This window comes from Nesoenas mayeri, assembly GCF_963082525.1.
Source record: "Nesoenas mayeri genome assembly, chromosome: 9".
Taxonomy (NCBI): Eukaryota; Metazoa; Chordata; class Aves; order Columbiformes; family Columbidae; genus Nesoenas; species Nesoenas mayeri.
In genome coordinates, this window is record NC_137557.1 from 26,455,235 (window position 1) to 26,476,608 (window position 21,374).

Here is a 21,374-nt window from a genome sequence, read left to right on the forward strand (position 1 = left end):
TCAAGGAAGTTTCTTAAAACAAGCACGTTAGGTGGTAAAGAAACATATTTCTACACCTCCTTCACCACAGAATTTCTACAAACTTAAATAGCTGTATCACTTTTGTCAGTTCTCTTAGAAGACATTAATAATTGATGGGAGTTTAACAGAGTTTAACAGCATACAGAAGCAAACTCTTCAGATCTGATGCCTTTTTGATGCAGCGTTCAACTGGAACATAAGAGTTAAGTTAGAATCGTTATAATAGCCTTGGTTGGAAAGGAGCTCTCAAAATCATCTGGTCCAACCTCCTGTCGAACATTAAGTCCTTAGATTACGTTAGAGCACTCTCATTCTGCTGAGACATGACAAATTAAAACCATGACAACAAAACATATTCTGAGTTCTGAGCAATAGCAAAAAAACAAATGAATCATGAGAGATACTCTGAAGAAAGGGGGAAAAATATGCCAAATTAAATATTACATCAAAATATCACACCAGGCGTAAAGGCATGCAGAGAAGACAGTAACAGACTATCAGAAAAAAGTATTTTTAGCCGAAGCATTTGATAAAAAGGTCATGCACTAGGTGTCAGCTCAAGTAACCTGATACGTAGATGTAAATGTAGATGTGTAGATGTACAGGTGTGCATCCCCCCCAAGGACAACCTCTTCAAGAAGAAGAGAAACAACTCTGGCCCTGTTCCTCGCCGCAATCACACACAGCTCAGAAAGCATTCCCTCCCCTTCGGTTCCTCAAAAACACAATCCAGTAACCTGGACTAAGATGAAGAAATAAGCAAAATGGGCATGTAAGCTACAAACAAAGGATTCCAGTCACTGAAGACATTATAGAACTAGCTCACATGTCCAGTTTCACACTAGGTAACTTTAGACAATACATAAGCCGTTAACCAGACACAGATTTTTTTTCCAACCTGCTGACAAAAAAAAAGCTTCAGCACACTCTTCAATTCATTTACAATGGAATAGTTCTTTTTAATTCAGCTACTCCGATTAGAGTAGAAGCATTTCTTAACCATTCAGAATTACCCGATATATTAAAAGAGGTATGAATGCCACAGGAAACTTGTCAAACACCAGTAGACCATAAATACACACAAGCTAAGGATTCCACAGGAGAAAAATAAAAAAATATATTCAGTAAAGGAACAGGAGTTACCCCTGTTCCACTGAGTTTTCAACAGAAAGTCATAAGAAGATGATGGCAACCTTTGTGCCTTGCTCCATTAGGAAAACATCAGCTCTCCCTTACACAGTCTTTCAAAAGCTCAGACATTGCCCAGCCTTCTAGCTGAAACAGTGGCCATGCAGAAAGCCACCTTCCCTGAATCAGTAAAACAAGTTGCTAGGAACTTGAAAGGATGTACCCACCAGATTAACACTCTCCAGACTGCATCTATGTGTATATGTCTATAAAGATCTATAGACAAAGATTAGGAAGATAAAGTCTTGGCATGGAACAGAAAGGGAGAAGGGCTAAAAATATCTTCACTTGTGATCTCATGGTTCAGAATTAGGGAGAACTACATTGGTAATTGGCGGTTAGAATACTCATTGCCTCCAATTGAAGATTTACAAGTTCCCACAGGAGAGAAAAACACTGAAAATTCAGAACTCTGAAAAAATGCACAACACTGCTTACTAGAAGGTGGCCCAGGTTGTTAGGACTGTGTGATCCAAGAGGTTATAGATGCCTAACCCCAACCCAGTAAGGTAGCACCCCTACCTACTGACTTCTGTTTGGGGAAAGAACTGGAAGAAATCTGTGCAAAAGATACCACAAGATACCATGTAGTCTGGGGTCAAGTATTGTTTAAGGCAAAATCTAAATATACACAATCATATGTTCCAGTATTGATAAGAACAGTTTTGTGAAAGTGGGAAAATATTCTGAGTTGCAGAAGCCAAACAGCCTCCTCTGCTTCAAGCAGGTCAGCTGAAGTTGAATTCTGAGACTGCAGAGACCTTTTGCTGGGCCTGGTGCAGAAAAGCAAACTGTCTTCAATGACCTGAGAAAAAGCTTAAACCTTGTTCCATAAAGACTGATACCAAGCACCCACCATTGGTTTAGAAAGAAAACAGTGGATTGGCCTATGCACCACAGCCAGAACCTTAGTGAGTCCTTCTGGGCTGTGGAAAGTCAAACAGAAATAGCAAAAGAGGCACTACTCAAAACTATAGAGAAGCACAGGTTATCACTGGCAGGTGACTTTATAAAGAGTCAACAGTGCAACTGACTGCCCAAGAACTTTAACAGCTCAAGAACCAAGGGACACCTGTGCATGGAGGGGAGGGCCACAAATTAGCCAAAAAAAAAAAAAAAAGTACCTGCAGAAGTTAGAGAGCAGAACATTCAGGTTCATTTGGACAGTCTAAAGGAACTGAAAAAAATGCTGCTTGTGTTCTATTCTGTATATGGTTGTACAGGATAGAAATACGACCTCAGGTGTCTCAGGTCTGTTTACATAACTAGTGTCTCCAGCTCATGGCACAGAAGAATCCACAGTGCCATTTCATTACTGAGGAAAGAATCACTATTTTAGTACACTGAGAAATCAGAGCAGGACTAAAGCTTAATTAAATTCCTGAAAGCTGGTTAAGGGAGCTAGCTGATGTTAAAATTCTAAAAGCCTTTATCTCCTGTACTCCTTACCTCTGGAAGGCCAGAAGCTGCACAGAACAAATATAATGCTGTCTTGAGGCATCCCTCTTCAGTTCTGCCACCTCACTGCTTAGTTTCTCTTATGTTCATCAAGGACAGAAATATTACAAGTTGTGCTCACTTTTCTTTGGAGTGCATTTCGCTTCACAGAAGTACACAAGTGTCATTCAGATATTAGATCTTAATTTAAAAGAAGTTCAGAAAAATAGAAAGCATTTCATTTCAGCATTCTGTATCTTTGGAAATTAAACGTGCTGTCAACAGCAACTATTCCTCTCATTTTTTGATGAATTAGCAACAAAGTTTATAATAAAAACAATCTCTTAGTACATCTATTTACAAGGACAGATAACTTCATTCAAAGAATCTGTCCTTGTAAAAGAATTCAAATAATTAAGTTGTTCTTCTCCAAATAAACCAAGCTGGTTACCTTTCCATGTCACCATTTGTAACACATTCAAACTGGTTCAAAATAAGTTTTCCATCAGTATATGGTTTGACTTCAATTCATTAACAAAGGAAGGGAATGTTCTCTCAGTGGCAGAATGCCAGGACTCCACACTTGAAGAAAATATTTTCATGTTTACAACACCTGTAATTTCCCCATCTTCAGTTGCTCTGTTTTGTTTTGTTTCTTCAGCAGCTGAACAGTGTGTTGTGTAATTTAGTCAATTCTGCAGCAGCTAACTTTTCTGCTCACAAATAAAGATTATCAAAAGCATAAGAACCCAGAAACTTCAGAATCCATCTATGTTCAGTAAAAGAATTCAGTAACATGAAGGATTCGTATACCATGTAGAGAGCTGGCATGTATAGACATAGCTAACATTAGGCACAGAAAACCAAACCAGTTTGTGTCTTTTTGTTAACAGATATTTTTTCCTTTTAGTACACCAATCAGAAAAAGAAAAGCAAAGAACAGGTGTGTTCAAAGTTTATTCTTTGTACAGTTGTGTCACAGCAAAATTTCTCTGCCACATCAGATACTATAGCAAGAGCTTGACCACATCTACAGGAACCTTAAATTTACTGTTACTGACAAGCTGACAGACAAAGTTTACGCTATGAAAGTCTTAATATGCAATTTTGCTACCTGGTGCTAATAATACAAGAGTGAATCCAACTTGTTAGCAACAATGGCAATAACACTTCTTTCCTTTTCTAAATTAAACAAAAGCAACTGGTATCTCCACAGAAAGACATTTTCCAGCAGCTAAATTCTAACCAAAACTCTATTTGTAGTGTGAATTTATGTAAATTCTTCTGGGTTTAGCACACTCCCAACAAAAACAGTCAAAAGCGACAATCTCATCTGTCCTTCATTTTCAACTGCTCACTAACAACACACACACAAAAAAAACCCACCACAACCAGCCACACACAACATGATGCCTGGCAAGCTTGAGGGAGAACAGTCTCTTCAGAAGAGGGGAATTCATTTGAACAAGGAGCTTTTACCTTCTGCAAGATAACCTGAATGCAAGCACAGAATCTTGCATGAAGTACTGAGCAGTGATGCTGCCAAAAATGAAGACAAGCTAGTAGGTAGGTGGTCAAGTTAAGACCAAGCTAACAGATGTGGCAAACTTGGGGCAGGGGGCATTTATTGCCAGTAAAGAGGAAAAAGTCAGTTGAGTGACTAGGGCAAATTTCAAGTTAGAAGCTTGATTTCAGTATTGTCATGCAAGTGACCAGGGAAGGACTACAGTGGGTCCATGGATTCCCTGATGGAGGGCATGGGAACAGAAATTAGCCTTGAAGATACTAAGGCCTGCCCGTGAGAAAGATGGGAGTAAAGGAGTATCTGGAGATATTAAGGTGTACCCATGAGAGAGAAGGGAGTAACAGAGTAACATTGATGATAGCAAAATTAGGCAATGAGATGTTACTACTGTAATTTGTAACCAGTATTGAAGAGACACATGAATTGGTCAAACTGTATAAAAACACACTTGTAGCAATAAATGGTATCTACTACTTTCATCCTGGAAGAACTTTGTCTATGCCATTTGTCTGTCTCAACCACGACAGTGACCCAGGAAGTACTCAAAAGGTTATCACCTACTCCAAGTCTGCCCTGCCCAGCAGCCTTTAAGCTGCACAGCTCAACTTCAACATTATTACAGAACCTACTGCTACACCACCAAGCCTTGTCCCTATTCTAACTCCATAGACCAGATGGAGTCTTATTTGCAGTTTGCCATTCACCTGCATCTGGCGCACACAACCCTTAAATAAACTCAAGTGCAACAGCACTACAAGACAAATACTGATACGGTACATACCCATGTCCTACCTGCAGAGCCTGTTAGACAACACATGCCATGAAGTTTCAGCACAGCAGGTTGCCCGAGCCTTGCCAAGCTCGTAAGCAACTTTTGCTAAGCTGTCTCACAGAGAGACCTAGAGAGCTCAATGGCTAGTAAAACATGGTTTGGCAACCCAAAATCTAAATTAACATAATCTCTGCAGTCTTTTAGACAGTTCACTGGGGAGGTGCAAACAAAACAGAACTTTAATTAGACACTAGAATGAAGAAATTCAGAGACTAAATCTTACATGAGTTACTGCTGGAAGAAGAAATGAAAAAAGCAGTTGTCATGTACACACAGGGAAAGGGGAATAGTGACAGAGGATTACTAGAGGAGTGCTCACCTGTTATCTACTTAACTAGAATGGCTATCAAGTTTTTGCATCTTCAAAATATCCTTTGGAAAAGTTTTAGACAAATTAGGAGGATCTCAGGAGTTTTCCTTTTGTTTTTCTAATCACTGATATTTAGCAATGACTCAAGCAGAGATCTGTTGAGGCTTCCTTTGCTAGACTGTCTCAAGAAAGTTATGCTGTCCTTCTGAGCAGACTTCTACCCAAACGCTACACAAAAAAGGTCACAGGCCTAATACATAGCAAGATCCCTACGTCATATGATACAATCTGGGAAATGGTTTAATTGCAGTTGATGAGGAAGAAATCCAATTAAAACAGGTTAAGTTTCCGGCTTCCTCAGCACTGGATCTGCATAAGGATCTTCAGCTATCACAGGGATACTGCAACAACAAAGAGATTAAAACACATCAGATTCCTAAACCTTAAGGTAGTGCTCAAGCCAACGGCATCTTGGAATTACATACCACAGATGCATCTTCTCAACCAAAGAAAAACAATTTAAACATTGACATTATATCTTGTTAATGATGTAATTAAGACTGAGCTCCAATACACATACCAAATTACTGACATAGGCACAATTAAAGACATTTACCTTGTATGAAATCATGAGCCAAACTACCTGCCAAATATCTGTATAGAGAAACAAAAGAGAAGTTCTGCATAAAGCTGAACAAAAGTAAGTGACAACCAGAGAAACACAGTTACACAGTAGTAATTAAGCTGTCTTTAAGCAGATCCTATCACTGATAGTATCAGGACTTCACAGTGCTCAGAGCTGTTCTTTCATGGTAGCTCCACAGAAGAACATACAATATTAGCTTTCACAACTGCATTTTAGGATGGTTCCAACCTTTAGAGTCATGGAAGTTGTCAGAAGCCAGAGTACCATGGCACACTTAATTGATCAGACTGTCTACTCCACACATGCACATGTTTTCAGTACTCAAATAAAACGAGGAATGAGAAATTGTACATGGGGTCACAGAGTGTGGGAATAACAAATGAGTGTCCCAAGAACCTGAATAGTGTTAAAATGCTGAACTTGAGCAAATCTAAATATTAGAGCTCTTTCAAATGCTTTTTAGGAGGATGCCTGACTTAATTTTAAGCTAGACAAGAACTCACCATCACAAACTTAAATACAGACAAAAATGTCTACCAAATTCCTCTCTTCTTTCCCATATGTGCAAGTAACACCAGCTCTTTATCCTACTTTGCCTCACCAATGACTCTTACTTTCTCTTTCTCATGCTACCCACAAACTTCCCTTGCATAAGCAACAACTACAACCATGTCCATATTTTATAGTTCAGTAGATTAATAAGTTGACAGTGTTCTTCCTCAGGATCATAGCATGGCCAGGTCTGTCGAAGCCTGAATTCCTTGCTGATAGCCAGTCGCTTCAGAGCTGGAAGAAATGCTACTTAATCCTGGCAAGGAGATATTTCAGTAGATGCTGCCTAAAACCATTCAATGCTTTTTGTTACCTGCCAGCTAACCTACTGCTCTGTGATGCACTGAAAGGATTCACAGACCATCAGTAACAAAGAACACCTATCAGAACAACAAAGTTTCTCCACAGCTCCAAGATACTTAAAATAAGCAGAGCTGTAGGCTTTCTATAGCTTGATCTTAGGACCAACATTATTATTTAATAACTAGATATTACAGTAGTTGATTTGATATGCATTTGATCTTGTAATTTGCTCTGTGACCCTATCAGAATATTCAGGAGCTGCCTCCTATACAAGTGATTTTTTTATTCTACACTAAAGCTTAATTATGCCCTATGAGCAAACCTACAACCTATCACCCTCAAACACCATGTTGATTCTGGTCTTGCCTAGGACTGGAAGAGAATAAGGTGGGCAAAAGAAGAAACAAACACAGCATTTGTTTGAAGGACTTTGTGTGTACATCAAAGATGGAATACTCTGGAGCAAAGCTATGCATCCCTCTTGCCGTGTTCCTGAAATAGATTTTTACAACCATGCAAAAAATCCTATACTGTTAAGATGAAACTGACCTGGAAGCAAACTTCACTTAACAACTCCTATGCAAGATGTCTTGTCTTTTTGTTCTGTTTTTCCTTCCCACAAAATACTCATATAGCTTCAGAACTATTCCACATTATTGTCTTTACTATTTATTTTAAGCTATTTAATAAAGTGCACTAGTAAGGGAGACAAAAGTATATTTGACCAGAGAGGGCAGCTTCATCTCCATGCAAGACGGAACAACTCTCTTTACAACACGTGAGCAAAACACACAGAGAGAATGGATTAGCTTCAGGGAAAGATTTAAAGAATATGAAATAGCCAGGCTTGTGAAGGAAAAGGGAAAATACCTGTAGGCCCAGAAGTGAGTACAGTTTCATCCCTCCTCTTCACACAGTATCTTATCACATCAAATGCAAAATATAGGCTGCAGCCTCTATGAAATACCTATCTTAATCTGTTTTGCTAATCAAAGGTACTCAGCTAGGAGCATGCATCTCCCCATCCCACATATAATTAATGAGCAACTAAGCATTCTAGTAATCACGGTATCTTTACTACCTCTACTTCCCCACTTGGAGTTTTTGAAATAAATATTTTCTCCCATCAATTATCTCCTAACACCTCCAATGGCCACCAGCTACACAAGATCGCAAGTTAACTGTACTAACTTTGGTCTTCTATGTTTTTCAAACTTTATTTGTATGCTTTCTTTGTATTTAAATGTTTCCTTGGCAGAACAGCTTTGAGACATAGATACAATTTGAAAAGAGTCTCATCTGTCTGACACAAATTCCTTCTACAGAACTGAAATAGTTTGAAAACACTGCTCAGCAAACTTGCAGTATATATTAAGAAATAGTTCCAAATATTTTCTATTAAATGTCTATTCTGACTAATTAGAAGTGGAGGGTATAAGATTTCTAACACTGAATTTTCAAATCAGCAGTCTGGTGGTATAGTTTCAAGTATCAAGGAGAGCATATGCCATTAGCATATACTAATATGATAATATTTATTACATTAAACAGGTATATAATAGTCTGAAAGTTTCAAGGGTGCTTTTTTATTTTTAAGAAAAACATTTCAGATGTGGTAAAGCAGCGTTTTATAACGGATACTTTCCTAACTAAAAGAGGGCATAAACATTCTGTATATATTCAAGTACAACAGACATTCCAAGCCAAACACACCTTTTTTATAACTCTGCTCACTCTAAACTTAATAGCAACTACACTTCCTTGTACTTTTCACGTAAGATTCAACTTACTACTAAAGTTCCAGCACAGACAGAGAAAACCTAAACAAGCGTGTCTTTAGGGCATTACAGGTACCTGTCTGCACTACACAGTTTTTTCAGCTGAACTCCACTGTATCTTCCAAAGAGTCCCACAGTACTGATGGAAATTAAAAACTGAACTAGATTTCTTGGGTGACATCTTAGTGAGTGTGGTCACCTAAATAAATCAGAAAGGAAAGCTTCTCCAATTCAAAAACTAAGTGAAAGTCTTGTGTAGTTGGTAGAGGGTAGCTTCCAACTACTACACATACTTATCCAAAGTTCCTACCTTTGAGTAAGTCATTATTTCAAGCCCCTTCTCTTAGACAAATATCTCAGAAGGTACAAGTATAGAGCACAATCATTAGGTTCAATCTGATGCCTGTGTAGGCCATTTTCTTATTAAAATTCATCACAGACTTCAGCAAATGGTCAAAAATATAGAAAATGGTATCTGTACAAGTTTATACGGACAATTTAAAACCTGACACTTTGACCTATCACTGTCACCAGTAAAAGTTCTCAAATTCTGCTGAAGCAACCTGAAGTTGGACCAGCTTCTCCTCCACTCCTCCACCACAAATGCTACTCCAGTCTATACAAGTATAAAGAAAAAAGCAGCTTAGATGATAACCAGTCACAAATCTGTATTTTAAAATTCTTCCCACTGCAAAGCTGGGCCACCAACATTCCTAGCAACACAGCAAACATGAACCAATAGTAAGTGAAACTCTAGTTTGTTGACATAACCTGAAATACTATTAAGTAGTAACAAACTACCTTGATTTTGGATGCATCTTGACTTAACTTAGACATTTACATATATTCTATACTACATAACTTACTATATTCCATAGGTTGAGCTTCTGCTTCTAGCTGCCACAGGTCTACATTTGCACTAGCCACCTTCTGGTTTTGATACTGCAAACAGAAAGACCAAACCCTTCTGAAGTAGGCCTTTTTAACAAGTTAAATAATGCACACAAAGCTTACAAGCCCCAATTCAGGCATGTCTCACACAAATGACCTGAGAATCAGAGGAAATACAGCAGTTTACATCTTCTCTACTTGTCATACTCAGTGACCTCATGAGTCAATGGGCACAGAACTCTAGGTCCCTGAATTCCCAGCTACAGCTGTTCCAAGCACATATTAAGCATGCCAGATTAATGTCTTAGGAACACCTTCCCTTAGGGGAACTAGGGATGGAGATCCCCAGGGGAGCAACTACCTTTCATGGTACAGCTGTAACATTTGTGACAATATAGATAGAGCCACGAGTACAAAAAATGAACACTTATGCACACTTTTGCGTTGTGTTTCTTCTGTTAGCCTTCAGCTGGCACCTAGATATCTAAATGCCTGATTTCTAGCCTAAAAGTACTGCAATCAGAAGTGATCCAAAAAACACAGTAAGGAAGAATTGTCCCTCTGCTTAGAAAAAAAAAAATTAAAAAAAAAATATATATATATCCCATTAGTGTTGACAATATTTCTAGGAAAAGGCTCTCTCCTTTCCCAAGAAACCAAGATTTAAGACTAGTTCTTTCAAATACTTTTCACAGGACAGTACACCTTTCCCTTCATTATGTCAGTAGTACCATGAAATTATATTTGTTTACTCTATGGACATATGCAAATAGACATTCTCACTGAACCAGAATTTAGCAAAAGAACACAAGCACTCTTGATGAGAAGTACCAATCTACAACTTTCTTCCCCATCAGTTCCAAAGCTGTACTACAGCAAACACTACAGTAAGAGCATTTTTGTCTAAAGTACTTCCATCTTTTAGACATAGCTGGATATTCACGGCTACATGAATGTGGAGTCGGGGGCCCAATGCTGAGAAAAATAGTTGGGAGTGACAGTTTCTGTAAGCTATGGGTGCTTAAACATTTGTAACACTTGAAGGCAGGCAGTAATCTTAAATTTCTGATGGAACTAAATCTTGATACCCTAATTCAGTCATGACGTGACATCAGTAAATTCCAGAAGGGAAAGATTTTTTTGATGGCAGAAGTCAGTACACTTGCTACTATTTCCAGGCTTCTAGAAGAGAGGTCATTTATTATCTTATTTCTGTTTTGTTAAATCCAAGGCTACTTAAACTTATTTAAACAACCAATTGCTGCTAAGTAGCATCCAAATAGAATACATCACTGTAAGTCTAGCAGAAAATATTTCTAAAGATGAACAGACTATTACCCATAGAAGGAAACGATGAAATAAGATGAAAGCTTTATTTTTGCTACAGCCTCGCTTATTTCAACATAATTGCTCAGGTGATATGGTTATCTAAAGCCAGAGCTGTTCCCTCAAAACAATTTTTTTTTTCCAAAACTATCAAAACTTCGAAGTTCTCTTTCCTCTCCTCCTTCCCTTCTCCAAAATAGTAAGTGTCAAAAATATGGAACAGTAAACTATACTAGACACCTGCAATGCTATGAAGTACAATAACAAAGCAGCATGGAGATCCTATACCTCAGTACTAAAACAAAGAAGTTTTGCTATAAGCCAAGCCTTTGTCAGCTGACTTAAACATCAGTGGTTAAATGTTCCAGTTACTGAAAAAATGATACTGGAGAAGAACTGGGGGGAAGTGGCAGAATAACCAATGCTTAGGGCTATATAGCATTACAGAGTAACTGAGAATCCTGCAGTGCTTTTGTACAAGAAGTATTTCTCTGGAATACTCTATCCCGTCACAGTTGGCCTTGGTCAAGAGATATGAAATCCAGTTCAAAGAACAGAAAAGTGCTCTTGCAGGAGTTGACTAATAAAGCCTGCATTATTTAGCCTGGCAGCAAGAAAGTTATAAATGCTTTCTCTAAGTGCCAACAGTAAAAGACCAAGAGAAGAAAATTACTTAAAATTAGAGGATAGCATTGATACAGTTAGCAGCCAAAACAGTTATGAGAAACTTTCAGGCTGGAAATTAGGTGATCTTAAATTTCAAGAAACAACATGCTCTAAGAACCCCAGGAGGACTGCAGAATTTAAAAAGCAAGTATAAAAACAAAACAAACACACATACTAGGCTGCTTTTTAGATGGCTGCAAATTAGAGAGTTAGGTGATGTACCAGCAATATCAGCAGATTACACTTTTGAGATTGAGTTCTCTCACTAAGCCTTATCTAGATAGTGGTACTTGACTGTCCCTATAACTAACAAATATCAAGTTCTGTTCTACTACTAGACTAACCAACAGAGAAATGAGATGCTCATGTTGCTCAGGACTGAGAAGCTCAGGTACAGAAAGTACTTTTAAAGGCTCAGTTCCTAGAAAACGCTAGTACCCCCCCCACTTTGATTTTGACCTTTGACCTTTCTTGCCAAGTCACTGGAACACCACTGCTGTTATAACACCTGTTCTTTCTCAGAAGGTAAAAGAAATCTAACTTGTGTTATCTGCAGTTTGCCAACCTTTTCTTGTCCTGTCCCAGGGTACCTACCACTGGAACTCTGTTGCAACTAAGGAAAAAGAAATGTGTCCCCACACCTTCTGCTGGGGGGGAGGAGGCAGAAGATAGCTCTCCACAAAGCAAGTTACTGCAGTAAGCAGCAAGTTCTAGGATTTAAAAATAAAAAACCACAAACCATACACCACACTTTTGGATAGGTTTATTCTCTATGCAGAGGTTGTTTATCCAGCTTGATCCTTCTACTGCTGTGTCACCCTGTGCCCATATGTTCGCATGTGATATCTCCCAAATGGCGGGGGGGGGGGGAAGGAAGGGAAGGGGGAGGGAATTAAATATGCTGGAGTTGACACATTCAGAAAAGCAAACCAGCTACTTGATTTTTTGGAAAGAGCTCCATGTAGAACTAGCAGACAAAAACAGAGGAACACTATGAAAGTGTAACAGATTTTGTAACTGAGTTATTAACAACATTCCAGACAACTGAGATTTCAGAATGGATTACAGAACAGAAAAAGTCAAAATACAAATTTAACAGTTAGATTAATTAACAATATCACCTGCTATCTAGTTTTGATTTGCCATCTTACTGAGCTGACTTTCAAAATAGCCTGACATAATTTTGTTGAAGGAAAACAATACTGCAAATCTAAAAACCTGTAAGGAACAAACTATTTCTTAGTTGAAGGGGAAAAGCATTAAAAAAAACACTAAGCAATTTTTCAATGCACAGCAACCAACTTGGCTTACTTGTAATTAAATTTTTAAAGTGCTCCAACACTGGATTATTAAAACTAATTCCAATAATAGTACAGGTGATATCTAACAGGGTTTCGTGTAATTTCAAGTGGCTATTAAACTGCAACAATGAAACAGATACCACAAACAGAAGCAACACTAGTTTAGAACAGTCAGACTGGTGAGAACAGGTCAAGGGAGTTGACAAAGTGGTTCTGGTGACACTACAGGTGTTGCCAGGAGGAAGCGTAGTCAGAATTTCAATGCAAGATCTCAATCTGATAGAAACTCAGACTTCATGTGAACAAAATGCATGAAGTAAAGAGTTTTGAAAAACAGATGATACAATTACATTAAGTTTATCCATTGACATAAGTTACCTAATAGGAATCTACTTTATGTAAAACTAGAAGAATAGTGTTAACAGTTTTTGGCTAAATCTGTGACGGGAAAAAACCTGATGCACCCATGGAATATACTTCATTACTCCAGACAACCTCTGAAAGTGGCAACAAACGTGTTCACTGCATTGTTAATTTGGAAATGACAGACTGAGATTACTTTGCTTGTCACTTCAGTGGAGTCTCATAGGAAACTTAACACTTATTTTAAGCATGCTCTCAAAAATTAACTCATTACTACATTTGTATTGACCTCAAGTTTCCAAGTACACAGTTCTCATGTTCTAGCTCACTTGAGTTCATTTGCATACAGCACAGTTAAGTCAATCTTCAGTGCCCATTCTGTTCCAACTCCAGTCCTGTGTCAGCAGTATGTCAAGAACCCCCAAGCTATTAAAAGAAAAATTCCCATCCTTACTAATGTGACCACAGTGCTTGAATATTTAAACTTTAATGAAAAGCATTTAAGCGGTGCCGCTTCTTCACGTACTGAATTCCACAAAATTCATCTTGCCTCTTCGCAGTTAACCTGAAGAGAGCTCAGTTTCCATTCTTTCCATGTAGTATTTAAATTTGCAGATTGAGGCGTACAACAGCATTTCTCTTAACAATGCTTCTCCCAATTCTAGTTACAAAGTGTTGGAAAAAGTTTTAAGCTAGAGTCCTGTTGCCAAGAGTCTAGTATAAAACACAGCTATGTTCAGTTGCGAGTCTACAAATACTTGAGGTAAATGAGAAATAAGAAGCATGCAGCAGGACTATATCAACTTAAAAGTTGTCATAGAAGAAATCTGAAGAAAGCATATTTGCTATCTTATTTTTGGCAAAGAAATAAATTTGTTCTTCTGCCAAGTTTTTTTTTAACTGAGTAAGGGAATGAAACTAACTCCTTTAATTCCTAATCTTCAGGTATAATACAGATCTTCATTTTTATTACTAGTGTTTTACTGTAGAAAGCTATCTGCTAAATAAATCAGGGAGAATGCTACCAGGGTGACATATGGCAGCACACAGTATCATTACATAAACATGAAAAACACTGTAGCAGATCTTTAAAGTACCACTTTTAACACCTAGAATCCTGACCTGAGTTTGTCAACATTATGCAGCTTCCATCACTTTATTTAAATGGGGGACAGCTGAAATTGTGATTTCTCTAGAAATTTTCTAGTTAACTTCATATCAAGTGCCATTTTTATGCATACCAATGGTACTCCTGCCCCTTCCACTACCTGAACCAATTTATTTTGATTACTGGTGTTGCTTAAAGATCTGAAACCTAGCTACCTAGCTACACAGCTTCTTCTCAGGTGCTATTCACTCAGGCTTATTATTCACACTGACTATAACTGTCTGCATGCTCTTGTTCCAGATTACCCACCTTCCACTCACCCCTTTACAAGGGATGAGTTCATCAAGCTATTATACCTGAAACAACTGCAGAAGTCAGAACAAGTTTTAAAGAGAAATTACAGTTCCCAGTCAGTGACTTGATTATAACACAGTATATCTTATAAATAAAGAGGATTCACTCTCTAAGGAAGGAAAAGCTCCGAGTTTGTATTCAGCATACAGCCTATTAATATGCTCCTTCAGTTGCTTTCTTCATTAGTTCTCTTTAAATGCACAACCACATCTCACCTGTGATCAGATGGTTCAGTTACATGGCACACACCTTCCAGGAAGGGACACTCTCTACACTACATAAGCTAATTACATAAGGGATTTGACACTGGAAGACACAGAACACTATCAACATGGATAAGATGCCATCTTCTAGCCCTGATGTTAACCACATCTTATAATATTATTTGTCCAAAAATAGGCATCTACCACAGATTCATATCCCACAAAGATAAATGATGTAAGGACAGCTTCTCCTGACTAACTCCAGGAGCTAAGTAAGGACCTGCTCATTATACTAGTATCAAGGACATTTAATGCAAGCCCCTTGATTGTCTGGGAGCGGGAATGTGTATGCATATGTGTGTCTTTTCCTTGGGGCGGAAGAGGGAGACAGACATGGGGGGAATGGTGAAGTCCACCATCAGTAGTGTTATTATGTAGTGTTTACATCTTTCATTTTCTAGTGCCTCAATTTATATTGCTCCTAAAAACCAACACTTTCAACTTCAAAAATACACTTTAATGTAGTATCTTCTGTTTCCACATTTATTTACCTGTACTTCTACTTTCAGATCTAAGCAGTCTTGGACTGAGAGAGGATGTACAGAACAGACTTCAAGCTCATAAAAGCCCACACTACAGCAGAAAGATCATTTCTCCTACCCAGAGTGGATAAGACAAACCATAACAAGCTCACAGCAAGGCAAGTAAGACAGATGTTAGGGAGAAAGATGAGAGAGAACAAGACAGCACGCGTGCTTTCTAAAAGCAAGGACAGCATAAGACTAGACCTAGTTACCTTTGAATCTAAGTATGTACTAGATGACCTATGAAGGTTTGTCCCAGGTCTATTTTTCCTAATGGTTTTACCTTGTGGGAAACTGCAGCGGGTCTGTGGAATCCTTGACAGAAAATATGGGAGTAGAGATCAGCCTTGAGATATTAAGATTTACCCTTGAGAAGGATGGGAGTAAAGGAGTATCCGGAGAGAGGAGAGATGTACCCGTGAGAGAGAAGGGGATAGAAGAATAACATGGATGATAGAAAAATTAACCAATGAGATGTTAGTGCTGTAACTTGTAACCAATAGTGAAAAGACACGTGAACTGGTAGAATTGTATAAAAATGCACTTGTAGCAATAAATGGCACCTATTACTTTCATCTTGAAAGAATTTGGTCCATGCCGTTTGTCCGTCTCAACCGCGACATAACCTTTAGGAACCATCCCTAAAAATCAAAGTTCTTCATTACAGTTACTGCCCTGCATTTATAACAATTTATATTAACCATGCTTTAAACACATAACAGTAGTCAGGCACAAATCTGAAGTGCACACTGCTGAAATTGAGTCTAATGCCCATCTCATAACTAAACAGCCTTCTAAAAGTTTAACACCTTTGTCCCCAAATAAGACATGCACATCAGGAAACAAAGAACATGTTTGCATTCTTTTACTTTCATCTTTACAAAAGGCTAGCAAGTAGTTGCCATTCTTTACACTAAGGTTACTTATTTGGATGTTATGCAATAAACAAGGCTTGTCAGTAACAGCTTACTCTGCAAGCAGAATAAACATGAAATATACCTTGCCTTTCAGATCTTTAAAAAGTCTGCTTGTTCAAGAAGTACAGGGACCTCAACTTCCATTTTGAATTACCAAATTGCTCCCTACAACTCATTGTTCACATTCCAGGAGATGACTCAGACCCTTTCATACCTATTAAGAAGGTCAAATCTTCCCAGTTCAGCACATGCACTTTACTGTGGACACCATCACAGAGCAGACCAATCCGTTCAGAATGTACTGAGACACTGGTTTCTTCGCCCTGGCTCCATGAGACAGCATTGTACTGCTACACATTACAGAATGCTTCCAGTTTCCTCTCCACACACACCTCTCTAGGTTGGTTGGAGTTTTTTTCATTTCTTAAGAAGATGGTGCTATTTTATCAGCACAGAAGTCAGTTTAAAACTATTTATTCAAGACTTGAGTGGTGAGCAGGGCCAAGTGATCTCCATAGGTCCTTTCCAAACTGGCTTACTTGATGAATGATGACAAGGGAGGCTTTTTTGGAGCAACTGAAGGCAACTGTGGCTTGAACATCATTGCTAGTTCTTCTCACACATAGTGAAGTCCAATATTAGATCACTGTGATCAATTTTGTTGATATACATCTAACTTTTCCAGTTTGTATATATGAAAGTCTTCACTTAAAAACCTGACTATCACTGTTAAACACAGCAGTTCCCTGCCATATTTGTACTGAGTATGTTCAGGATTCAAGACTGCCAACGGTCAGTACATTGCAAGGCAAACCTTATTATAGACAGTGCATGTAAACAGATTGGTTATGTGTGCTCGAACTCTGGCTGTCAGACAGAATTAAAGGAGAATATGACTGCATATTTACACAGTTAGATTCTACCAACATGATGAGCAGAATTTTATCACATGGCAGGATTAGGAGAACAATTGCTTTTCAAAACTAACCTTCACACTAAAGTAACCACCACCGGTATCCGCAAGCATGCAGTGGGGAAGGCAGCTGTCTTAGTGCTATCTTTCACACGGACTGTACGCTTGGTATGTAGCTAGAAATCTATTTACTGAAGATTACCAAAATGTTTTAAAGTTAATCATTTTGTTAAAAAAAGACATCCTGAAACAAGGAGCTGCATGCAATCATTTTGTCATTCTTGATCACCAGTGAGAAATCTGAAAACAGTTTTGCTCTTTGAGAAACATTATTCCATGTAAACTGAAAAAAATATCAGGGGGAAAAGGGAAGGGCTTAATGTGACTGTTTTACAGTTACCAACCTCATGTCCCAAAATAAAACTTAGGTATGAAATTGCTCAGCAAGAAGCTAGTTCATATACTGCCATAAATCTATGATACTATATGTAGTTTAAAATATTAAGAGCAAATTCAAAGTATAACTTTTTCAGCAAATAAACCCACTGACCCAAAGGTAATCTGTCGCCCTACAGAAAAATTCAGATGCAGTACTGCCTTCAGAGTCATTACTGGATAGGGCACTGACAGCTTGATGAAAAGTTTCCACTATTAAGAATGTCAGAGTCCAGAAAGCATTTTATAGGAAGTGCTACTAATGTGATGGGTGATGACACAGATCATCCAACAGGCCAATTGGAGATCCCAGAAACATCCCAGGTTAAGTTTTTGACAATGTGATAGTACACCATGTTGTACAACTTGGGGGATTTGTTTATACTTTGTCACAATAATTTAGTCTCAGTGTGTCAGAAGACAGAACCATGATCAGAAGTGCTCTACATGATGCTTACTAATTAGCTTGTTAAAAAAAAAATATAGCATGGCCTATAAATATAAGATTAACACAGATAGTTCTGAGACTCATTTACACTGCAAAGTACAAACATTTAAGTTAGTCAAACAATAACTTCCCTACTCATGCTTCAGCTTCACTGCATAGAAATAGAAATAACTTAGTCAGATTACCTTCCTGGATTGTCTCAAATAACTGTATTTGTCAGTGATGTAAGGACCCACAAAAAAATTCATCATGGCTTCATTCAACAACATTAAAGTCAATCATGTTACATTTTTGCTAAACTGCTGCAGAAGGACTACAGTGGTTTTGTTGTCGATAGCTTTGGGCCTCAAATTTAGGAAAGACTTTATAAGAACAAGTTTCCATTACATTTTTTTTTCTATAATATTTGGATTCTGAGCTTGAAGACAAAGTGCAATATTAAAAGTAAAATAAAAATAAATTTGGGCATGACTCCTGACTGAGAATGGCAGTTCTGATTATTCATTTATGGGGAAGATACAGGATGTTTCCTTAGTGGTCACTTTGGTCTGAAGAACTTCTGTAAGACATCAAAAGACTCCATTTTCATAAGCCTCTTACTCAACAGGTCAGCACTCTTGCTGAAGTAGACCTGCTATATTAATAAGTAGTAATGCCACACAGTAGATGACCTACAATTTTTCTACTAACAGCAAAGACCTGTTTAGGCTCCTACCTATGGAGCCATATGGATACTCAACAACACTCAGACTTACAGCTGCCCATTAAAGTTTACTACTCCCAATTTTTTCAGAGACAACCAAGGAGAGAGGGGTGAGAAAAAACAAACAACCAACCACACACCACACACACAGCTTACCTGTACTTCTACCACAACAGTACAATAGACCAAACAATAAAAACTAAAGATACCCTTTCATTTTCAGATCAAAAATATTGACAATCAGTTACATTTTACAAATATAGAAACTATCACAAGTTATAAACATGTAAGTGTCTGAAAACCAGAACTATTTTTTACAGTATTTACTTAACAGAACACTGTTTTTAAACTTCTCAGTTCAAACATAACATTGTTAAAATACTAGCTGTAAAAACTGAATACTAATATTTTCATAAACACATTTAATTCCTATCACTATTTGTTAAATAGGCTACCAAACAATAGAAAGGTACACAGTTATATTTTAAGTACTGCCTCCATGTTCATTATATTTATATATAAAAATATTTTTTTAACTTGTAGCATAACAAAAAACTCACAAATATCACAAATCTGTTTGAGCAGAATCAAATACCAAAAAACCACCCCTGTACAATTAGAAGTCTAGCCTTGGGAACAGGAGAGCAAGAACTGTAGAGAAAATAATATACCAGAGATAAATGGAAGTAAACACAGCCAATGCTTGCTAGTTTTCAAAGTCTTACAAACAGTATATCCACAGTGACAGCTTCCCTAAGAAAAACTTGTAAAATTCATTTAAATTTAAGTAGCTAGAATGCCATCTCTTTCTCATTATGAAGGATGTGCTTCACATTTTTCAGGTGGTAACTGCTCAGCAACTCTCTGTCAGCTTTTAAAGCACCAGGAAGTTCAACAATCATAACACACACAATACATAAACCGTGGAAGTTACCTTGTTTGATTAAAGTTTTGTGTGATGGTGTTAGAACCTCTAGATCAATGTTATTTCTGCTGAACAAGGTAGAAAGAAAAAAAAAAAAAAAACAACAAAACACACACCCCACACACTAAACAGTCTTTCGAAAAAAAAATTCAAATTAAAATTCTTATTGGATTGCTACACGTAATAAAACCACCCTCAAAACAAACTGCACACACTCTAAAAGCACTCCCAAGTTGTATGCCAGACTTGAAGAATAAATTTAGGCCAGTACCAAGCACTCATTTCTTCCCTGTGTGTAAATGCGACACAATCAGGCCTCACATGCAGGCCTCTCTCTCCAATACAGGCAGGACCTTTGTTCGATACGTCGATGTTTTTCCCCCAAAGCCCTTGACATAACTTTCCATTCTTTCCCCTATTATTTTCCGGTTCACAGTCTAGACTTTCGGACTCCCGTGCTGTGAAAACCCCTTGGCTGCCGAGAGAGCCAGTTGCGCTAGGAAGGGGGGGGAAGGGGAACAATAAAAAAGTTGAACAGCAGGAAGACAGGCCTACAGGTCTGGCGAAAGCCCCGGTATCGGCTGCTTTCCCAGCCCCACAGACCCGAAGCGGGGACCAGGTGGCCGGCGGCGTCACCTCTACCGGCCCCTCCAACTTGTCCCCCTGCGCAGCCCCCCGGCGCCCCGGGAAGGAGGAAGAGCCGGGCAGGAAAGGCAGAACCCAGCGTTTGATCAGCCTCCAAGTGCGACGCATTATGCAAGCGAACGCGAGGACCAGGCAACTTGCTTCTTGACGGAGAGCAACAAAAACATCGGCCCCAAAACATGAACTGCGAAAATGACCCCTCCTGTGGGCAGCCAGCACCGGGACTCCGACCCCACAGGCGCCTCCATTCTCTCCCCACCTTCTTCCTCCCCCCACCCTCCCCCAAAAGCTTGTGAAATATGGACGTCGGCCGATTATTTAGCATTTTTATCGAGCTGGGCAAAGGGGGAAGAAAGAGGAGTTGCTGTTTTTTTTTTTCCTTTAGGATATTCGATAGCTCCTTCAAGGAAAAAAAAAAAAGAAAAAGAAAGGGCCACTAGGGAAAAGGGGCCAACCGGAGGAGGGGAGGGAGACGACGGGGAAGGGCACACAAATCGGTACGGCAGTGTCAACACTGACACTGCCCTTTTGTATCAGCAGCCACCGGGCCCGGAGCGAGGAGGCCGCACTCCCCAGGCCGAGCAGCCCGGCGAGCAGCAGCCCTGCCCGGGGCCGGGGGAAAGGGGCTGTCCCCGGAGCAGCCTCCGCTGACTGCCTGGCCATTTTATCAGCTCCATTTCCACCCCTTCCCTATTCACCGAGGGCCCCCTCTCCCTTCTCCCCACCACACACCTCTGGGTTCCCCCCCACACACACTCACCAGCGCGGCGTCGTGTCGTCCCCGTCACCTCCCCCCCCCCCCCCCCCCCCCCCATCCGTAACAATGCTCCGGGATGGCGCTGCTCCCCTCCCCCTGCCCCAGGCCGCCGGGAAAGGCAGCTCGGCAAATGCCGGGGATGACACAACAGGCTCGGCCGGAGGCTGCCCAAAGGCCCAGCGCCACGCCGCCCCGCGCCCGCCTCCCCGGCGCCCCCTGAAAGAGCGGAGGGGCCCTGGGTAC

General features: G+C 39.2%; 1 protein-coding gene across 8 annotated transcripts in view; it reads right to left on the reverse strand.

Annotated features, from left to right (window-relative positions):
- TRIP12 (thyroid hormone receptor interactor 12) overlaps positions 1-21,374 on the reverse strand; it is a 78,068-nt gene that overhangs the window by 56,233 nt on the left and 461 nt on the right. The window contains exon 2 of one of the 8 annotated variants that reach the window (XM_080349895.1): positions 19,739-19,797. The exons of the other annotated variants lie outside the window; for them this stretch is intronic. The gene's annotated coding sequence lies outside the window, so the exon portion shown is untranslated. The remainder of the gene's footprint in view (positions 1-19,738; positions 19,798-21,374) is intronic. 8 annotated transcript variants of the gene reach the window in all.